Here is a 5,309-nt window from a genome sequence, read left to right as displayed (position 1 = left end):
TGATCCCCTATTTCTACACTAACTGCCTGTCCCCAATTCTGGCTTCATTCACCCCTCTAATTCTAGGAATTCCTTTGCTGAAGGGAAAGGGGGTGATGACCGATCTGGCTTCTTCGAGCTGGAAGGGGGCAGTGTGGGGCAAGCAGTTTGGAGTTCCCTTTTTAGAAATCGGGTCAATTGAGGGGTTCATGGTAGAAGTCCGGTTGGGAAGAGCAGGTTGTAAAGGCATCTGGGATGGGTGCTTCTATGAGAGAAGAACAAAAAGACATGAGTACTGAAATGAGATTGATACAATATAAATGTTGCAGAATCTGGAACATGTCAATGAATATCATAAAGATGACAGAAGTCAATAATTCCTCACCAGGGGGTGGAAGAACTGAGAAGTTGTTCCCATAACAAGGCCTAGCAAAGGCTGGAGAGGACAAGGCCTTTATTTGGGAACTTTAACATTGTCCAGGTTATCAGGAATGTGAACACAACATTTAGTAGAGATCTCTATACTTCTGTTACTAGCAAACATAGATTAAGCCTACCTGTGTCAGTAGGCCTTAAACTGACTAAAAAATTCTGACTCTGGCAGTTTCTCTTGATAGTTATCAGGTACATTTGCCTAAGAATCTCTCTTTTGTAGCTTTTAGTCTTTATTCTAGTGGGCTAACACAAGTGTACATTTTAAATTACATTTAAGTATTATTTCTTTTAAATGCCCAAGAATGGCTATATTTTGGTTTTAACTGTTTTGCTAGGTGTTTAAGATCAAGCTGGTCAAAGTGACCTGTTCCTGTCTGTTAAAGAGTCAGCTGAGTTCCCACAGGGGTCACTCATAGAGAACTTAAGAGCAGCTTCTTAGCTTAGTGCCATTGGTGAGGCAGGGTCTTCTCGATGAAGTGGCTTTCCTTGAAAGCATTAGGGATGTCTCCATTTTTCCATGACCCTCCTCTGGCAGCAGATGCACTAGTGGCTTTTCCTCTAGTGGCCTCATCAATCTCCTTGGTCAGGAGGTTGTGTGACCCAGAGTTGCAAAGCTCCTTGGAGAAGTCCTCTTGTTCCCTGGGTTCAGGCTGACTTTGAGGGCAAGACCCAAATATGGACTTTTCTTGACCTCTGTATTTAATCTCAATCTCTAAGTTTGATCTTAACCATCAAGCAAGTCAGTCTCACCAGTCATAGAGTAAGAGTACTGGGCTGTAACTTCAATGTCTATAACTTTACAGTTATTTACCCCCTTTTATCTAATTGGGGTTTACATTATCTGTCCTATAGCTGATGGCTTACTATTCCAAGTTAATTTACAGTGTTCACTCTTGAAGCAGTACTTCTGCAAAATATTGATCAGGCAACAATTAGAGTTTACAAGGAAAATACAAAATGGAATCGTCAACAGTAAAACACTCAGTTTGTGCAATAGCTATCTTGAATTTTGGCTGAGTTCCCGTTTGAGATCACAGTAATCTTTACAACAAACATCAAATTTCTGAACACAACTTTAAATGAGTTAAAGTCAGGCTTACTTTGAAGCCATTGTAATGTGTAACAGGGTTGTGAGGCAGAGCCTTATCTCAGGTGACGTGGGGCTTTTCAGTGAGGGGCAAAGGAGTATTAGAAAATAAAGGGTCATAAATACAGATTTTGAAGATTAAGCTGAGATCAGATGGAGCTCTGTTCTCTGATGGAAATGTGGATCTAAAGAGTTATGTCAGCAATCTTTATATGTGTGCGATGTTAGGTTTCAATGTTACTGTAAGGTGGGCAGGAACCAGGGAAGGGAGCTGATGAAACACTGTTATCTAGCAAAAGAATTCCTTCCTGCCCAAGAGCTGTGTGCCTGAGATCAATGTACTGCCACAGCAGTGAGGCATCTTGTGCCCCTGCACAGGAGCACTCCCAGGCACCAGGCATGCCACAGCCATGAGGTCATCAGATGCCCCAGCGCATTACACTCTTTCTTAAATGTCATTTTACATATACCCTATTGATGACAGGTCCTATAATAGAACATTAAATGGTAGGTTTACCATTACAGACAAGTTTAATTTGGAGAACAGCAGCTTGATAAATTTTCTGCTTTAAAGGTTTGTATACCTGGAAAATATGAACACATTTAATATACAAAGAAAAATGTTTTTAAGTATGTTACTCCATGGAATAGCTTTATAAATTAATTAGATGTCTCTAACAAACACATTTGAGTAATCCCATATAAGTTGACTTTAATTCACTCATCTTATTGTAGAAAAACCAAGATATCAGACAAGTGTACCAACAGTACTTGCCGTCTCTTTCCTGTTGAAGAAAAGTCCTAGAAAAGTTGATGTTAGACATTTTATAAACATCAACATTTTATTAGTTTGACCACTTAGAGACTTGTGAGTTAATTTTAAGGACATTTTACTTCTATTAGTTTACCCAATTTAAATTGAACCTCTTTAAATCACATGAATTAAAAATATTTGGATCCATTTTTAAAAATTTCAATTTTTATGCACACTTATATTTAACACAAAAGCAAAGGCCTTGTAATATTTATCTCCATTGCAATGTAACGGATGTTCAAAAATAACTCTAGAGTTGGATAAAAAGAACTGATCAAAAATCATTAACCTAGGTATGTAGGATCAAAATTGTGAGCTCAAAAATACAGCATTTAAGGAAAAAAAAGTCCTAGAAGAAAAATGATAATGGTTATTGATTAAAGCATGAGAAAATGAGAAGGAGAGAAAAGGTGAAAGGGAGAAAAGTATTCTGAGTTGTAGCCCAGGAGAAATTTAAAATGGACAATTTTTTTTTCCTTGGGTTTGAAACTGGTCTCGCACTGCGCCTTCCTCCATTTACATTTCAATGTAAGCCTTGACTGAGATCTGAATCTGAAAGGAGCTAATATGTTCTAGCAGAAACTTGATGCTTAGGTCCTTTTAATTTAGGTTTGGAGGCGCTTGAGCCTGCAGGGAGCGCTAAGAAGCGAGAAAGAAAAGACTTGAAGATAAGGAATCCCTTTCCATCTGCCCGCTCGCTCACGGAAGCTGTGTGCCATTACACAAATGGATTTTGATGGCTTTAAGTACCGGGGTCCAGCGAAGGGTGCCCAGGGTGGAATCTGCCAGATTGGAGGACCAGATTCCATGGTGGGGACTGATACAGCCGAGTCTGTGCCCCGGCGTCCCGAGGCCACAGAGTAGTCGACTGGAGACGAGAAGCGGCACATAGATGGTGTCGTCACACAAACATCCATGTGGGCCAGGCAAAGGCCGAGAAGAGTTGAGGACCTGATATCAGGGTTTTCGAGGAGGAGTGGGTGAGCGCGAGATGAGCCCCAACCCTGAGAGAGATCTCCACCATAAAATCGGGAGTCCACCCAGCAGATAAACCGGTGTACTCACCGGAGCAGAGCGACCGGGCAGAAGGGAAGGTGGGGCCATATTGGGGGCACTGGGGGGTCAGATGGGGTTCCACTCCCTTAAGAGACAGTGGAAGATCCCATCCCGAGTCTCGGCACCAATGTAAGGAACTTCCACGGAACCATGCCAGACACGGGAAATCACATAAGGGAATTTATTAAGCAAACAGTGTCTCCCTGCAGGGTAAGAGAGAAAATGAGAGGAAAAGAGAAAGGAAAGAAAAGGGCGCGCGCTAGAGGGAGTGGAAAGCCAGGAGGATAGAGAAAGTGAGGAGGAGAGACAGGAGGATGGAAAAGATGGCAGGGAAGCTACAGTAAAGCAGTTGAATTCCGCAGGGCTGACAGGGGACCAATATCGGAGAAGGACACTTGCAAGCTGACTGATGAACCAACAGCTAGCTAGGATGTTCACAGATTGACAAGTGGTTGGGAGGCGGGGAAAGTGGCTGCACCTGATGTGGGGGAGCAGCTTTGTACATTACACCTATTGACGCAGAACCTGCATTTTCAGTAAGACACCCAGGTGATTCATGTCAAGTTCGAGAAACACCGGCACATCACATGCCAAGAAATGCACCTGAATGAATTTCAAGATCTTATCAGATCTCAGAAGAGATGAAAGCATTGCAGAGCGATGAGATGTCAGCGTGACCCTTACGGCGTGGGGATCACAGGACACCACCACTGCCTCAGCGGCAGCAGCATTCTCGTTCTGGGCGGTACAGAAAGCCAGGACCCTTCCACAAGCAGTGCCTCCTAGCGCAAGACCCTCGTTGGCTGTCAGCTGTCAGGCGGAGTGTGGAGGCCCAGGAGACCATCTGCGATACGTTACAGTGGCTCTGCGGCAGACTCTCCACTCAGCGTCCTCCAGCTGCAGGCCTGAGGAAAGCCTAGATTAAAACACGGTCAGCAGCGGGAGGCAGACCAAGGGCCCTTCTCCAGGGAGAAGGAAGAGCATGAGGCACGTCTCCATGGGTGACCAAAGTGCATGAAGCAACCCCACCAGGACTGAGAAGGGTGGGGAATACACAGGAAGGGAAGCCCGGCAAGAGAGCTGAGGATGCGCTTCAGGCTGAGAGGCAAACGCCCTTAAATGTCTCCACTAAAAGACAAACTAATACTCCGCATCCTTTGTCATTCTGGTTCCCAATGATAGAAGGTGAAAATTCATAGAACCAGAGGAAAACGAGACAATTCACTTAATATTAACAAGGCTGATTTCTCTTAAGCACGTCTGAGTTTTTACAGGCTTGTGCTTAACAAAAAATGGACACAAACACATATCAAGATATGTCCCTTCAGAGCATGAGGTTCACTTAAACCCACAGACTCTGCAGCTACAAGATTCATGATCCGCTCTGCACTTGATTGTGCCATGCCTTTGGTAAAGACAGCGAACCTCTTTGTGACTCAGTCTCCTCATTTGAAAAAGGCGAAATAAGTACATCGCTTACTGTTGTCTTGTATGTAATGAATGGCCGATTCTATGCCGAGTGGCTCTTCCTGGTATGACTTTTGTAATTATCCTCTAAAGTCCCTAGACCCATTAGGATCATCTGGAACTTGTTAGAGATGCAAATTCTCAGAGGCCAGCCCAGAACTAAGCAATCAGAAAGCCTGGGAGTGAGGCACAGCAGCGGCCTGCTTCTTAAGAAGCCCAGCAGCTGCTCCGGATGCAGGCTCAGTTTGAGGACATCTGTCAGAGGGGATATCCCTTTAGTAGTGGGGACCCGAGGGTTAGGTTTCTAACTCGTTAGCTTCCTTCCCTCTTGCGTTATGAAAGAGCCAGTAGATGATGAAGTCAGTTTATAATCATGTGCAATGAGATTATAAAGGCTTGATGCTGCTCCTTAAACTGTAAAAAGCCAGCTGTGGTAAAGGTCAGCCTGCAGGGGGCCGATGCCAAAGTCCC

General features: G+C 44.0%; 1 long non-coding RNA gene across 1 annotated transcript; it reads left to right on the top strand.

The window, feature by feature from the left end:
* The first annotated feature begins 966 nt into the window (after positions 1–966).
* Positions 967–2,641, top strand: LOC306670843. The gene is made up of 2 exons (XR_013766511.1): positions 967–1,431; positions 1,917–2,641. It is a non-coding gene; the product is annotated as an uncharacterized lncRNA (long non-coding RNA).
* The last annotated feature ends 2,668 nt before the right edge of the window (positions 2,642–5,309 follow it).

Source organism: Sciurus vulgaris (assembly GCF_902686455.1).
Source record: "Sciurus vulgaris genome assembly, chromosome: 10".
NCBI lineage: Eukaryota > Metazoa > Chordata > Mammalia > Rodentia > Sciuridae > Sciurus > Sciurus vulgaris.
The sequence above is the reverse complement of the archived record's forward strand: the minus strand, read 5'-3'. Positions and strand labels throughout refer to the sequence as shown.